Consider the following 16,680-nt stretch of genomic DNA (forward strand, 5'->3'; position numbering starts at 1 on the left):
AGACTGTTACTGGGAGGGTTTCACGATTTCTCAGAGGGTTACACCTGGTGGGAGGGGGCTAGGCCTGTACTGGAATAAGGTCACTCTGTTCTTCACAGTGTGGCAGAACCTAGAATGTCCATTAGCAGGGAAAAATCCTGGGGAGAATCGGCTTGTGGAATGGATGAAAACCCCATCTGAATTCTCTCACATTACCCTTCTCGCCCTGACAGGCTACAGACTAACGTCCACGTTTGATCCAGATCATCCCATCCTCCCAGGGGGCAGGAAATGGCTGCAGTGGAGCTGGCTCAGGTAAGAGATTATCATGAGCTGATGGTGGGCTCTGCTTGGAGGGAGAGGAGCAGTAAATGCATAGGAGGGTGGGAGCTGCTGGAGGTGGTGGGAGGCAGGAAATATTGAGGGTGGAGAAAGGGAGGGGACAGGATGTGACAAACCCGCTGAGACTTGTGTAATGTAGGGTATGATGGGTTGTCACCCCTAGGGTGCGGTCTGGGGGCTTCTGGGAACCGCTGCGCCCTCTAACCCTCAAGCTGGGCTGGCCTTTCTCACACTGCTTTGCTGGAGATTGTCAGCCTCTCCAGGCCCTGTTATCACCCAGCAGGACAGCAGGTGGCGCCATACACCCAACTAAGCCACTCAAGGACAGATAGAAGACGACAGCCAATTTCCCATCTCCCCAACCTTGCACACTTGCTGTAGTATAAGTTCAGAATTATACCATTTTATAGTGCACAGGGATCTCTATAATGTAATCTCATTAATATAATTCGCCTTCCCCTCAATATGGGAAAGATATGCACAACAAGCTTGTGCTAACCAAGCTCAGATTTTCCCCAGACACTTCATTCAAAATACTTAACACTGGTTAAGATAAAGCACAAAACGAGTTTATTAACTGCAGAAAGATAGATTTGAAGTGATTATTGTTAGAAGAATAAAGGAGCAGGTTGACCCGCAGGCGGATACGAGTACAGGCTTCTTTATTGCAATACTTGTTCCCCTCGACCCAATAGTTGAGTAAGCACTGGATTAGTTACATCACTCTCCTTTTATCTCAGTTAGTATGTACACGCCTACATCCATTACAATACCCTCCAAACCCTTATTAAGTAATAGAAATATCCATACTGTTAGTATACCCCACCCTATCTATTATTCACAGGATTACACATGTCATACAGGTTTCAGAGTAGGAGCCGTGTTAGTCTGTATCCGCAAAAAGAACAGGAGTACTTGTGGCACCTTAGAGACTAACAAATTTATTTTAGCATAGGGAAATAGATTCAATTAGTGTAATGACCCAACCATTCCTGGGCTCTGTTTAAACCTAAGTTAATTGTATCTAATTTGCATATTAATTCAAGTTCAGCAGTCTCTCTTTGGAGTCTGTTTTGAAGTTTTTTTGTTGCAAAATTGCCACCTTCAAGTCTGTCACTGAGTGGTTAGAGAGGTTGAAGTGTTCTCCCACTGGTTTTTGAATGTTATGATTCCTGATGCCAGATTTGTGTCCATTTATTCTTTTGCGTAGAGACTGTCCGGTTTGGCCAATGTACATGGCAGAGGGCATTGGTGGCACATGATGGCATATATCACGTTGGTAGATGTGCAGGTGAACGAGCCCCTGATGGCATGGCTGATGTGATTAGGTTCTATGATGGTGTCACTTGAATAGATATGTGGACAGAGCTGGCATCAGGCTTTGTTGCAAGTATAGGTTCCTGGGTTAATGTTTATGTTGTATGGTGTGCGGTTGCTGCTGAGTATTTGCTTCAGGTTTGGGGGCTGTCTGTAAGCGAGGACTGGCCTGTCTCCCAAGATCTGTGAGAGTGAGGGATCATCTTTAAGGATAGGTTGTAGATCTTTGATGATGCACTGGAGAGCTTGTAGTTGGGGGCTGTAGGTGATGGCTAGTGAAGTTCTGTTATTTTCTTTATTGGGCCTGTCCTGTAGTAGGTGACTTCTGGGTACTCTTCTGGCTCTGTCAACCTGTTTTTTCACTTCAGCAGATGGATATTGTAGTTTTAAGAATGCTTGATAGAGATCTTGTAGGTGTTTATCTCTGTCTGAGGGATTGGAGCCAGTGGTGAGCTGCAGACGGTTCGCACCGGTTCGCGAACCGTTTGCTAAAATTAGATGCTGGACAGAGAACCGGATGTTAAGAGCCAGGCAGGTAGGAGAACAACTCTGGTCTGCTGGCCAGATGTGGCCAGCAGGACCGCCCTGTCTCCCACCTGAGCAGCTCCCAGGATTCCCTGCCCTCTACCCCCGCAGAACCGCATGGTGGTCAGCCCGCCGCCAGCTCAGCTGAGCTCCAGTTTCATGCTGATGATTTGAGCGGCCGCCAAAAGGTAAGAGGGGACTGGGTGCTTCAGGGTCGCCTGGGGCCGGGGGCAAGTGGGGCAATTTGCCCCGGGCCCTGCAGGGGCCCCCCGCCCCACAAGGATGCCCCCCCCGCCCCCTCCCCTCACAGAGCCGCAGTGACCAGCCGCAGCTTTGTCCTGTAGCTTTGAGCGGCTGCCAAGGTAAGGGGGGAGCTGGGAGCTCCAGGGCCACCTGGGGGCAAGCTGAGCTGTAATTTATAAACCTCCCAATGCAGCTCTTGGAGGAGCCTGTGTGATGAGGGAAGGATGGACTCAGGACAGGGTGTGTGTGGGGGGGCTCCTTTTATCCTCCAGGGGAGAATCATCCCCCAGTTCTGCCTCTGGGTGGGTTCAGATCTCTCCTGCAGTAGCATTTGGTAAGGCGAGCGGTGACTTGCGGGGCAGGGTCTGTGGTCCTGGGTTAGGGTGACCAGATGTCTCGATTTTTGGGTTTATTTTCTTATATAGGCTCCTATTACCCCCACCCCCCACCCCCTATCCTGATTTTTCACATTTGCCGTCTGGTCATCCTACCCCGGGTAAGCCAAATGGAGCAGCCTGTGCCTGGGTAGCACTTGGCAGTGCTGTGCCCGGCAGCCGTCTGGGGCTGGCTGGCAGCAACTAGCTGTGGAGTTTGCAGACAGTTGCTGCAGCCGTCCAAGTATCTGCACACACATTCTGTCTAGGTCACTTTCTGCAAACAAGCTGCCTGTTGCAGTTCTCAGAGCCCCAAGCAGACCCCAAAGAACCCGCCGAATACCCGGAGCGCCGCTGGGTAAGTAAAAATTAAAAAGGCATCTCTAGGAGGCTCTAGCCAGGGAAGGGATTCTCACTGGGCACAGGGCCCGATTCAGGGGAATCGGTGGAATCGGCCTAAAGCCGTCCCTGCCAATGTTTGCTCACCCCAGTCTAGTTTATTATTTTATTAACAGGGTCACACTTGCCTTGTTCGTTAAGTTGATATACACATGTGAGTCAAATGTCATCACTCCCAAAGTTTCGTCTTGTTGAGAGAGAGACAACGTCTTGTTTCTGGTGTTAATTAATTGTAGCCTCACTTGCCTTGTTCGTGCACTTGTGCAACTGTTTCTACACGACCAGTCATAGTCGGTCTGTTTGTTTTTAGTAAATTGCGTGTGATATTTCAGTGTGTAATACTAACTGGACTGTTATTCGAAGATTAAAGTTTTCTATTCAATATTATTTACCCTTCATAATGAAACGCCAGAAAAGCATTAGTGATTGGTTTTCCAGTAAAATGACAAAATCATTAGTCAGTAGTTCGAGTAGTGAAAATAATGATTTAATTACTGAAAACGCCGATGACAATTTTGGTGATGAAAATATCTTAAAAGTTGAATCATCTGAAAAGGTGTCCCCAATGGAAGAGGATTTACATGATTGTGAAAATGTACTACCCGATTGTTGGACTTCCGAGCAGGCACAATATTTTTAAAATAAATATAATGGCTTAATAATTGAAGGCAAAAAACTTGGCTGCTCCCACTGTGCAAAGGCATCACATTTGGGGGTCTTTGGAGGAAAATCTTTACACGTTTCTTCAGAATGGCAAAAGTGTACTATTAAAGCATCTGGAACTGATAAAAAAGTTCAGCAAGCATCATTAAGAAAAAAAATGAAGGGACATTTCGAATCAAGCTGTCATTTGAGAGTTATAAATATTTTAAATGAATCTAAAAAAGAACCTCTCACTACAGTGATTGATAAACTTACTGAACAAGATATTGCAATAACCAGCAAAATTTTCAACATCGTTTACAGCTTAGTAAAAAGAAACCAACCAATGTCAGATATGGAGGATGAAGTAGAGCTACAAATTAAGAATGAAACTGATTTAGGGAACTGCCTACATTCTCGATTTTCGGCCATCAGAATCGTAGAACATATTGCTGAATTAATAAAAAAACAAATTTTTAGTAAAATCATTGAAAACTATTCAAAGATTTGTATTATTATTGATGAAGCTTCTACAATTTCAAGTAAAACTGTGCTTGTAATTCTTCTAAAATGTGAACTACAAGATTCTTCACCAACAATTTTTCTCGATTTGGTGGAATTAGAATCAACAAAAGCAGAAAATATTTATAATGCTTTGAAACATACATTAGCTGATACAGGATTTGACACAGAATATTTAAAGAAAAATTTAATCGGATTTTGTTCTGATGGCGCAAGCACCATGCTTGGACATAAATCAGGAGTTGCTACAAGACTAATTGAAGATTTTCCAAACGTTATAATTTGGCATTGTTTGAATCATCGGCTACAACTGGCTTTAGATGATGCTATAAATGATATCAATGAAATAAGCCATTTCAAGATTTTTTTGGACAAGATTTATGCAATTTTTCATCAGTCAAATAAAAATCAGTTTGAACTTAAACAAGTTTCTGAAGAACTGTATATTGCAATAATCAAAATAGGCCGTGTTTTTGGTCCACGATGGGCTTCTTGTAGCCTTAGAGCTGTCAAAGCGGTCTGGAGAGCGTATCCAGCTCTTTATACTTACTTTTCCAAAAATCAGAAATTTTCTGGCATGGCAAAAAGATTAAAAAACAAAGAATTTTTAAAAGACTTGGCATTAATGATTGACATTTTGGATGAATTTGCATTATTATCAAATGCACTGCAAGCGAGACAATTGAGTTTAACAAAGGCAGATAAACTAATCAAACAAACTATTGTTTTTCATACAATTAAAAGATAGTTTTGGTATACACGAAAATAAAATTAATGAAATGATAGAAAGTGATGCTTTTAAATGCATAGAGTTTGAAGATAATGTAAAGTTTAGATCACTGCCACGAGACAAAGAAATAGAGTGCAAGACTTGCATCTGAAGAAGTGGGTATTCACCCACGAAAGCTCATGCTGCAAAACGTCTGTTAGTCTATAAGGTGCCACAGGATTCTTTGCTGCTTTTACAGAACCAGACTAACACGGCTATCCCTCTGATACATAAAATTTGTAGTTGATTTAAATGATTTTCGTGACTATGTAGACAATAACATTCAATCAAAAATCTTCCTGATCCGGAAACAATAAGGAAAGGAAAGCAAATTATGAACACAATTGCAATTAGTTCTGCAGAAGCAGAAAGAGCTTTTTCGTTGATGAATATTATTTGTAGTGATATAAGGGCAAATTTAACAATTAAACATATCTCAAGCTTTATGACCATCAATTTGTTGGGAAAACCACTAAGTTCCTGGAACCCAATACCATATGTTAAATCATGGATGAGAAGTCATCGATCTGCATTAGATACCAGAGTTCGTGTATCCAACACCAAAGATAATGGAGAAGATCAAGAAGCCATCTGGAAATTACTACCTAATTTGTAATAAATGTACTTAAATATTCTTTAAAATGTTGTTTGTTGTTGCACTGTATACTTCAACATAAATATATTACTTTTTAAATAACTTAAATAGTTCACATGTAATATTTTAAAATACAAAAGGCATTTAATTCTTTATTATTGTTTGCTTACTCATACATCTTTATATGTTTTTTCTTTTCAAATGTATTTTAAATTCATGTAATAAAGCAATACTTTGTTTCTATTGTAATAAACTTTTATAAAAATGTTTTTTTATTCTTAAGTATGACTTCCAATGATTCAATGCATTACCATTTCTTATGGAGAAAAGGTACAAAAATACATACTGTGGACGAACATCCCTTAAATCAGAACTTTTTATAGGGAACCCGTTGTTAAATCAGAACTTTTTATAGGGAACTGGTTTTGGCAGCTCATCACTGGGCCTGAGTGTATCTCTGCACCCTGAGTCCAGGGCACCCACTCTCTCTGCCCCACACATCGAATCTGGCCCTGCTGCAAAGTGACCCCTAAGAACCAGCAGCCTCCAGGACAGCAGGTTTGGCCTCAAAGCAGGGAATGTGTCCCCCATGCTGCTCTTAGGCCACTGGATGCTCTGGAAACAGGAGGGCTCTGAGTGTAACCTATAGAACACATGGCCCATCTGGGGATGTAGCTCAGTGGTAGAGCACATGCTTTGCATGTATGAGGTCCTGGGTTGCATCTCCAGGTTCTTTTCACCCTGCTGCTTTGCTCATGCCCAGAAGGGATGTGGCCCACCAGTCTGCCTGCAGGAATTTCAATCCTGCTCAGTGAGGGGCAAGTGCCAATTGCATGGAAGGTCTGGGGGGGTTTCTGCTCCTAAGTCTCCTCTGTACATTTAAGATTCCCACCTGCTGTGCTGCCTGGGACAATGGTAGATGAGAAGGGCAGATTCTCCAGCACTGGAGGAAAGGTCCCATCTGCACAGACTGAGAGGCAAAGACTAGACTTATTTCTTGTCTGAGCCCAATCTTTTCACCTGGTATAGCCCTTGATCCAGCTCAGGTGGTAGTTAGGGGATGTCTCATGACTGCAGCCATGTTTGTTCAGTTCCACCCCTTTATACAGCTTTGGTACAAGGCAGGAATCTTTTGTCTCTTTCCTGAGGAAGAGCCCCAGGTTTAAGATGGATTCCTGTACCGGGGGACATGGTCACATGTCCTGTGAGACCCCCAAGCCTTCATTCTTCCTGGCCTGACTCACGGATGGTGCAGGACAGAGCCATCTCCAGTCAATTGTCCTGGTTAATAGGAGCCATCAAGAGTCCAAACCACTTCGCATCATTACAACAGGATCTCAGAGTTATAGTTCATATTTCTAGTTTCAAATCCAAGAATGATCGGTTCATACAAATAGGATGAACACACGCAGTAGATTATAAGCTTTGTAATGATACCTTACAAGAGACCTTTTGCATGAAGCATAGTCCAGTCACTTTATATTCACACTCATTAGCATATTTTCATAAAATCCTATGGAGTGCAACATCACAGCAGGAAAGGGTTTTACTGCGGCACCTGGGAGCAGTTGAGTTTCATGTTCAGGCGGTGGTATGAGTTCCTCCAGGTTTCTCGTAAACACACCGGGCCCTTAGCGTGTGCTTTCGATACAGGAATGGCCCGACACGATAAAGTGATGGGGATTGCATTTTCCTTTTTTATTTTTGTATTTCCAATGACATTTCTGTTTGTGATTTCGTTTTGCTTTGTATAACTGTGTTTTCTCCTGGATTTGATATTTAACTAAAAAAAGAATAAGGCCTCAAGGCGGCGGATGGAGGATCAGGCTGGGGCCAGGACTGCTAAGAGAGCGAGAGTAGCAGGTTTTCTGTATTGTTTCCTGTCCTCATTTTCATGATTAGTTTCTCTTCTGCATGAAATTTGCTTTTTTTTATATGTCAGCCTGGCTAGCTCAGTTGGTAGAGCATCAGACTTTTAATCTGAGGTGCAGCGTTCAAGTCCCTGGTCAGGTGAAGAAGGAACTATTCCCCTCAAAATGGAAGAAAGTGTCTCTCAGGATGTTATTTGACATGACCTTTTTCCCCAGGACTTGGCATTTCACTAGGAAGGGCCATGTACTGCCTGGGACTGAAGGGCAACTTCCTCACATGCCCACTGGCCTCTCAGTCTGGATTAAGAAAGGCCTCTGGGAGCTGCAGCAAACTGCTGCATGACAACTCGGTGAGCAAAGGCAGGGCTGCCCCCACAGGGTCATCCACACCAGAGCTCAGCAGAGGTCTGGGTGTTTCCTATTGGTCCCATGGTGTAAGGGCAGCACTCGGGACTTTGAATCCTGCAATCTGAGCTGAAGTCTCAGTGGGATCTGAGGGCAATTCCTGTGCCACAAACCCTGCTGGGTCTTCCAAGGCTCGATCTTGCTTTCTCCAATGCCATGAAAGCCTGTCTTTTGCCCGCTAGCTGTTGTGACTTGAGCACAAGAGGGGACGTTTGATCCAGAAGCCTGGCCGTGCCTGGAGTCCTGTAGGTAGGGATGCGAGCTCCATTTCCTCTGAGTCCTGAAGCTGGGCTGCAGCCTGGCCTAGGAGGCAGCCCTATTGGTTGACCTACTGGCCCAAAGTCACTTGGGCGGTGTTGTCTTTCCCCAGGGATGCTGAAGGGCCTAAGGGAGGGAGGCTCAATACTCCCCTATCAGTCAGGGCGGAAGAGGAGGGCTACAAGAGTTTGCAGGTTGATGGCTGGGCCTTCTAGCGTTCGGTTGGGGACGAGGTGGGAACGCGAACTGGGAGAAATGGTTGCTGGCCTGTGAGGAATGGCTCAGCCGGTGGCGGAAGGGGACCTTGTCATTAACCTCAGCCATGTGTTTCCCCCTGCTCCACGAATGCTGCTGAGACCAAACACGATGGCCTTCCACTTCTTGTGAGGCAATAGGACGTCCCTACCTAGTCAGGAGAAGTGCGGCTTTTCTGCTGTATTAGAAATGGTGGTTGGGCCTGGTGGGCTTTGAAGCCTTGTACGGCTCTACTTTTTTGTTTTTCAATTTTCAGTGGGTGGCTGAGCTGGAGGGCAGGTCAGGCCCGAGAATGACGGGACAACCATAAAGAACCCAACTGACTCTTCCGATATGGCCGTATTTTTACCCCACTGGGTGCAGCACCGGGTATGGGATGGCCAATAGTGGCGGAAGGGGAGGAGATTAGGAAGGCCCCGCCCCCGTGTTCTTCTATTCCCTCCTTACATCCTACAGGATTTTCAGTGGGTGGCTAGGTGGAAGGTGCTTCCAGGATGGCTTCATCCGCAACAGTGGCCACCCTCACAGCAGCGGCAGCCACAGCAGCGAGGCCCCCCCACCTTTCGGCTCAGTCTGAACAGAGGTCAATGTACCACTGGGTGAGACAGGCCAATTTTAGGGAGCTTCCTCTGAAGGTGAGCAACTGTCCCCAGAACTTACTGACAGGATCTTTAAAGTATTTGCAAATGTGCATGGCCGGCATGTGCAGAGCAAAGGCGGCCCGGGGCACTGTGTCAGGCTCTGGCACCGCTCGAGACAATGGACCATCTTCAGCCACCAGGCGACCCAGGATCTAAGGCAGGAATGGGGTGAGGAAGCAAGTCAAGCTGAGCAAGGCAGGCAAAAATTCATCTCGCCTTCGTGGGCGCTTGCAAGGATACCCTTTTTGTGTGCCAGGGCTGACAAAAACCTCCCAGACAGAGAAGCAGCAGGCCAAAAAAGCAGCAGGGGTATTCTATCTGCTATCCAAGATCCATAAACGTAGAAATCCTGGATGCCCCATCATTTCAGGCAATGGCACCCTGACAGCAGGATTGTCTGGCTGTGTAGACTCCCTCCTCAGGCCCTACACTACCAGCACTCCCAGCTATCTTCGAGACACCACTGACTTCCTGAGGAAACTACAATCCATTGGTGATCTTCCAGAAAACACCATCCTGGCCACTATGGATGTGGAAGGCCTCTACACCAACGTTCCACACAAAGATGGACTACAAGCCGTCAGGAACAGTATCCCTGATAATGTCACGGCAAACCTGGTGGCTGAACTTTGTGACTTTGTCCTCACCCACAACTATTCCAGATTTGGGGACAATGTATACCTTCAAGTCAGCGGCACTGCTATGGGTACCCGCATGGCCCCACAGTATGCCCACATTTTTATGGCTGACTTAGAACAACGCTTCCTCAGCTTTCATCCTCTAATGCCCCTACTCTACTTGCGCTACACTGATGACATCTTCATCATCTGGACCCATGGAAAAGAAAACCTTTGAGGAATTCCACCATGATTTCAACAATTTCCATCCCACCATCAACATAAACCTGGACCACTCGACACAAGAGATCCACTTCCTGGACACTACTGTGCTAATAAGCGATGGTCACATAAACACCACCCTATACCAGAAACATATTGACTGCTATGCTTACCTACATGCCTCCAGCTTTCATCCAGACCACATCACACAATCCATTGTCTACAGCCAAGCTCTAACATACAACTACATATGCTCCAACCCCTCAGAAAGAGACAAACACCTACAAGATCTCTATCGAGCATTCTTACAAGTACACTACCCACCTGCTGAAGTGAAGAAACAGATTGACAGAGCCAGAAGAGTACCCAGAAGTCACCTACTACAGGACAGGCCCAACAAAGAAAGTAACAGAACCCCACTAGCCGTCACCTTCAGCCCCCCAACAAAAACCTCTCCAGCGCATCTACAACCTATCCTGAAGGACAATGCCTCACTCTCACAGATCTTGGGACACAGGCCTGTCCTTGCTTACAGACAGCCCCCCAACCTGAAGCAAATACTTACCAGCAAGCAAACAGCAGAAACACTAACCCAGGAACCTATCCTTGCAACAAAGCCCATTGCCAACTCTGTCCACATATCTATTCAGGGGACATCATCATAGGACCTAATCACATCAGCCACACTATCAGAGGCTCATTCACCTGCACATCTACCAAAGTGATATATGTTATTATGTGCCAGCAATGCCCCTCCACCATGTATATTGGCCAAACCAGACAGTCTCTACGTAAAACAATAAATGGACACAAATCACATGTCAAGAATTATAACATTCAAAAACCAGTCGGAGAACACTTCAATCTCCTGGTCACGCATTTACAGACCTAAAAGTCGCAATATTACAACAAATAACCTTCAAAAACAGACTCTCATGAGAGACTGCTGAAGTGGAATTAATTTGCAAAGTGGACACCATTAAATTAGGCTTGAATAAAGACTGGGAGTGGATGGGTCATTACACAAAGTCAAACTATTTCCTCTTGTTTATTTGTCCCCCTACTGTTACTCACATCTTCTTGTCAACTGTTGGAAATGTGCCATCCTGATTATCACTACAAAAGGTTTTTTCTCCTGCTGATAATAGCTCACCTTAACTGCTCACTCTCGTTATAGTGTGTATGGCAACACCCATTTTTTTTCATGTTCTCTGTATATATATATATATCTTCCTGCTGTATTTCCACTGCATGCATCCGATGAAGTGGGTTTTAGCCCAGCAAAGCTTATGCTCAAATAAATTTGTTAGTCTCTAAGGTGCCACAAGTACTCCTCTTTCTTTTTGCAGATAAATGAATGGAGGTTAAGTCCATGAATGGCTATTAGCCAGGATGGGTAAGGAATGGTGTCCCTAACCTCTGTTTGTTAGAGGGTGGAGATGGATGGTAGGAGAGAAATCACTTGATCATTACCTGTTCAGTCCCTCTGGGGCACCTGGCATTGGCCACTGTTGGCAGATAGGATGCGGGGTTGGATGGACCTTTGGTCTGACCCAGTATGGCCATTCTTATGTACTTATGAAGGGAGGGGCAAAGGCTTTTGACAGAGTTTCTGCAGTGTAGTGGTTATCATGTTTGCCTAACATGCAAAAGGTCCCTGGTTCAAAACCAGGCAGAAACACAATGGCTTAATTTTCTAAGCTCCTACTGGCCTGTCCCTGCTGTTGTAGGAGCAGCAGTGATTTCTATGCTCAAAAGGTCTGTTGTACTTCCCCTCCTCTCCCTCTCTGAATGCCTGTGAAGTGGCTTTTCCCCTCCCGCTCCCTCCTGGAATGCTCGTGGGATGAATGGGCTGGTTGAAGAGCAGAAGAGCTTCCAGGTAGACAAGGTGTCTGGGACGCTAATTAGGCAGCACTCACACACCCAGAGCATGGACACTGCCCAAGGTGGAGTGTGACCAACCAGATGCAGCCAAGTCATCTCTAGTCGCAGGCCATGAGGTGCAGGCCCTTAAAAGGGGAAGGGGCCCTGTGCTCAGGAAAGCACTCACAAGCTTGTACCTCCAGTGAATGCCCTTTGCCCGGACTGCCTTACCTTGCAGAATCCTGACATCTCCAGTGCTGTGCCTGTCCTGGGAGCGTGAGTATGCAAGTGTGAGTGTGACACCCCTGCTGCCCCCCGCTTCTTCTTTTGAGCTTAGCTGTCAGTATAATAAACGTGCTGCTTTCTGCCAAACTCTGGTGGGTCATTAGCTTACTAGCTGGCCCAATTTTGGGTAACACCTGTGATAAACTCAACCCCTGCAAGATAGTGGGTGGTGAAATGAGCTGGGAAAAAGCCTTGGCATCAGCAGGGGAAAGCTAGAGGATCTTGGCCAGTCACCTTTTGAAGCCTTGTGGCTTGGTCTCCTCTGCCCTGGGAGGTTGGCCTATGGCGGACGGCTCTTCCTGCTGGCCTCCTTTGTGTGACCTGCCAAAGGAGGGAGTGAGGCAGCAATGGGGCAAAAGAGGAAAGTCGAGCTGAGGAAGGCAGGGCAGAAGCTAAGCGCCTCAGTGCGGCTAAGTGGGGTTAGTAGAGCGTCACCATTCGTTCTGCAAAGCCTGGGGAGGTGCGGTTGGCTGCTGGGAGGCAGAATCCTGTGCCTGCCTCTTGGCTTCCCAGGGATGGCTACTTGCAGCCCTGGAGAAGAAGGACGGTTCTGGGTGAAAGGAAGACAAGCAAAGCTCTGGGAGGAAATTTGGGTGTGGGGGGCGGGCTCTGTGCTGGGGGAGGGGGTTGGGGTGCAGGAGGGGTGGCGCTTACCCCGGGCACTGCAGCTCCCAAAGTGCCTGGTACACACAACCCTCCGGCAGCAGGTCCTAGGTGGGCAGGGCCAGGGGTCTCCGTGTGCCGCTGCCTGCAGGCGCCGCCCCCAGAGCTCCCATTGGCTGCAGTTCCTGGCCAATGGGGGCTGCGGAGTTGGTACTTGGGGCAGAGGCAATGAATGGAGACACTCCCCCCACCCCAGGGGATGCTGGGACATGCCAACCACTTCTGGGAGTGGCACAGAGGGACGGAGGCAGAGTGGGCAGGGAGCCACCTCAGTGCTGCTGGCACATCTCTGCACACCCATGGCGGGTGGGGAGCAGAGGGCCTCCATGTGCTGCCTGGGGGAGGGGCAGAGCACAGAGCTGCCTCCCCTCCTGGGTCTATTACAGGAGTGGGTGGGTGGGGTCTTTGGGCCTGCAAGGTGCAGCAGGTCGGACTAGATGATCACACTGGTCCCGTCTGCCCATAAAGGCTCTGAGTCTAAAAGGGAGAGGGAAGTAAAGGGAAAAAAATAAAAAATAAACCAAACATTGTAATACCAGGATGACTTCACCTGCTCATTGTATAGTCCTGCCCCTTTCTTCCTCCACTGGGTGTTTAATGACCTGCAGCACATTGATTCTCTCATTTCATTGCTAAACTGATACAATGTGACTGAAATTAAACCAATTCCCAGCAGCGAAAACATCATATCATTGCATTGGCTGGGAATTAAACCCAGGTCAACTGCTTGGAAGGCAGCTATGCTCACCACTATACCACCAATGCATCTGGCAAAAGTACCACTTATGCTTGCCCAATGAGGCTAGACCAGAATTGAGGCGTTTTACTACCTGTTAAAATGTACTGGAGTCTCATCACTAAAAAAAACTACCTCTATCATCACCTGGGTTTGAACCATCAGCCTCTCAATTTGGTCACCGAAGTGGTTAATCACAGACACAGGTAACTACCCTACTTCCCAAGCTTGTGTATGAAACACCTACAGGGGCACACCTGGCTAGTGAGGGAGGCACAGTGCTGGGATTATGAGTTCAGGCCTCACCCAAAGCATCAGTTTTGATTAGTTCTGGAGCTTCCCCCACTCACTTTGTCTAATCCACATGGAAAGTGCCAGATGAGGGTGATGAGAGTAAATTCTAAACTCTGAAATGCGGAGGTTGGCCCAGAGATTAGAATAAGGGGTTTGAAGAGAAAAAGCTCTAAGGATATAAAACCAGACAGTCTCCAGGGGCAGGTACGGTACAACTCCTCAACAGGGAGCCATTTCGGGGAGGGGGTTTCACTTCCTCTGTTCAATGTCCTGAGGGGTATTTTAAGATGAAGATAACACCATGGCTCACAGTTGACTGGCACGTCCTGGGTTAAAGGAAGGAAGGGACTTGGGTTAATAGTCAGAAGATTTGTGTTACCGGCACTGTCTGACCCCCCTTCAGTGCAGAGGTTTGTACGTTGCTGGGTGGAACGCACAGACTCCTGGAGAGCAGGGGCAGCTGTTTCCATGGCAGAGAGCCTGGCACTTAGGAGACTTTCTACACTTGCTGTTTTGAAGCAATTCAATAAAATAACGGTGGAGCTACAATGTCCAGTCCAAAATTTCAGCCCCTCCCCCCCCCCGGTGCAAAAACGCTATTTGAGGATCTAAACAGGAGGCTTCCGGCGCTAGGGCACCTGACCAGAGAGCTCAGTGGGGGGTGTAAGGGCTGCTGCCTCTGAGGGTTCTGGGCTAAATCCACTTGCAGGTGGAAGTGTTTTGATTTACTTGATGGATAATGAGCACCAGCTACCAGGGGAGAAGCCCTGCCAACCTGCTGCCACTCCAGCTGCTGCCCCAGAGCAGGGAGCCCCAGGGGGCCTGCTGCTGCTCCAGCCACCCCAGGAGTGCTGCTGCCAGGGGCCACCGAGCTGCGGCTGCTCCTGCTGCCCGCGGAACCACAGGAGGGAGATGATTTTTTGACAGTGACGGACACCTCATCCTAAAGGCCTTTGTCTGCCCCCTTCTAGTGACTGTTTGGTACAGAAATGCAGCCCTCACTCCTGGGTCGCTCCTGGGGAAATAATGTTTCTGTGCAAAACACCAAAGCTTTTGACAGAAAGGAAGAAAAGGAAATGGCCACACGCTGGGACTAGGACATAAGGAATGAAACACAAGAGGCTTCTCCCATGTGCATTGACTTTGAACCTTGTTGTTTGCGGTGGTGGTGTATCCACTTTGGTCCCAGGACGTGAGAGACAAGGGGGAGAGGGGTCACATAATATCTTTTCAAGGACCAAGGAAGGGAGTATTATTTACTCCTTCTCATAACACAAGAACTAGGAGGGGTCACCACATGAAACGAATAAGCTGCAGGTTTGAAATGAACACACTTCCCTCAATCTGCTGGCAATGCTTCTACTAACGCAGCCCAATCTGCTGTTAGCCTTCTTGGCAACAAGGGGACTGTTGACTCATATCCAGCTTCTCATCCACTGTAATCCCCAGGTCCTTTTCTGAAGAACTGCTGCTTAGCCAGTCGGTCCCCAGGCTATAGCACTGCATTGGATTCCTCCTTCCTAAGTGCAGGACTCTGCACTTCTCCTTGTTGAACCTCCTCAGATTTCTTTTGGCCCAATCCTCCAATTTGTCCAGGTCACTCTGGACCCAAACCCTGTCCTCCAGCACTTGGATTCTTTACATGCTTTCACAGAGTGAAGAGCACATGTTCCATGATTTCATATGGCAGAGTTTTATGCTATAGGGAGCTTTCCCTGTGTGAATTTGACAGGTGAATCAACATAGAGACATATTGTGACCCTTCTCAGGGAGCTGAGGGCTGTGAGTTTCCTTGTTGCCCCCTGCCACTAGGAAGACGGAGTTTTGCATTTGACAGCTGGATGTTAGTGACCAAACTCACCCAGCCCATCAGGCACTCAAGGACCCTCCTCTGAGCTACAGCAGCCACCCTAACCCCTGAGTTCCTTCAATGTGTCCCCCTCTGGGGTCCAGCCCGGATCACCAGATACTCAGAGAAATCCCAGATTCTCTCTGCCCAAAGCAATGGTATATCCCAGGTTACTGGTTTTACTGTGGACCACTGCTACTGTATCTCACACAGCACTTGAGTATAGTTATCAAACAAGCAGAAAGTTATTTAACAACTGACAGAGATTTAAACAAACAAATGTGAGTGATGGAAACCAACTGTTACCAACTAAACAAAATCAGAAAATGCAACCTACACTTTTTAATAGTTACCTTTCCTATCTAAGTAGAGTCTCACCTCCCACTTCAGTCAATTTCACTGATTGCTAGTCCCTAGGTGCCACGGCCCTGCCTTTCATGAAGCACCACTGGTCATTAGGAATCTCCTTGGTGAATGGACCCAGAGTGTTTTTCTCCACCCTGTTATGAACTGAATCAGTCTTTTGTCAATATTCACAGAAAGGACGAACTCCTCATTCTCATATTGTCCTTGTCACTTCCACAGGTTTTCGATGTCTGTAATTTGTCTTTGATGGTTTTCCATTGGCTTTTCTGGGTTGGTGCAAAGGCTGACAATGGAGCAATACATCACATAACTGGCTAGCAAGGGAGAGGTGCCAATTCCCTCCCACTGGAATGGGCCGTCCCCACCAAGACCTATGATTGGGGTGACTCACTTTCACAACAATACCATATGGGCATAATTTTCCATGTACTTACATTACTCCTTAACCATGACTTGGACACACCTCTCGCAGTGAGTAGGAGTATCAATAATTTACAAGCTTTCAGTAGAGATCTCACTGCTATGCTTCCTGGATAAATATCATAAAAGCAGTGTATTAGGTGTGGGGAGTTTTTCAGGTCTGACACAGGAGTTGCTTGTGAAGAACAGTGACCCCTTTGCCAATTGGCACCAATGAGCTTTTGTCAC

General features: G+C 46.9%; 1 protein-coding gene and 1 non-coding gene across 2 annotated transcripts in view; one reads left to right on the forward strand and one right to left on the reverse strand.

Annotated features, from left to right (window-relative positions):
• LOC120375640 (zinc finger protein 850-like) overlaps positions 1 to 16,680 on the forward strand; it is a gene marked incomplete at its 3' end in the record, with an annotated part of 811,498 nt that overhangs the window by 527,396 nt on the left and 267,422 nt on the right. The window lies entirely within an intron of this gene.
• TRNAG-UCC lies at positions 13,481 to 13,552 on the reverse strand. Its single transcript has one exon. It is a non-coding gene; the product is annotated as a tRNA-Gly (tRNA).

Source organism: Mauremys reevesii, linkage group 12, assembly GCF_016161935.1.
Source record: "Mauremys reevesii isolate NIE-2019 linkage group 12, ASM1616193v1, whole genome shotgun sequence".
In the NCBI taxonomy this organism is placed as follows: Eukaryota; Metazoa; Chordata; order Testudines; family Geoemydidae; genus Mauremys; species Mauremys reevesii.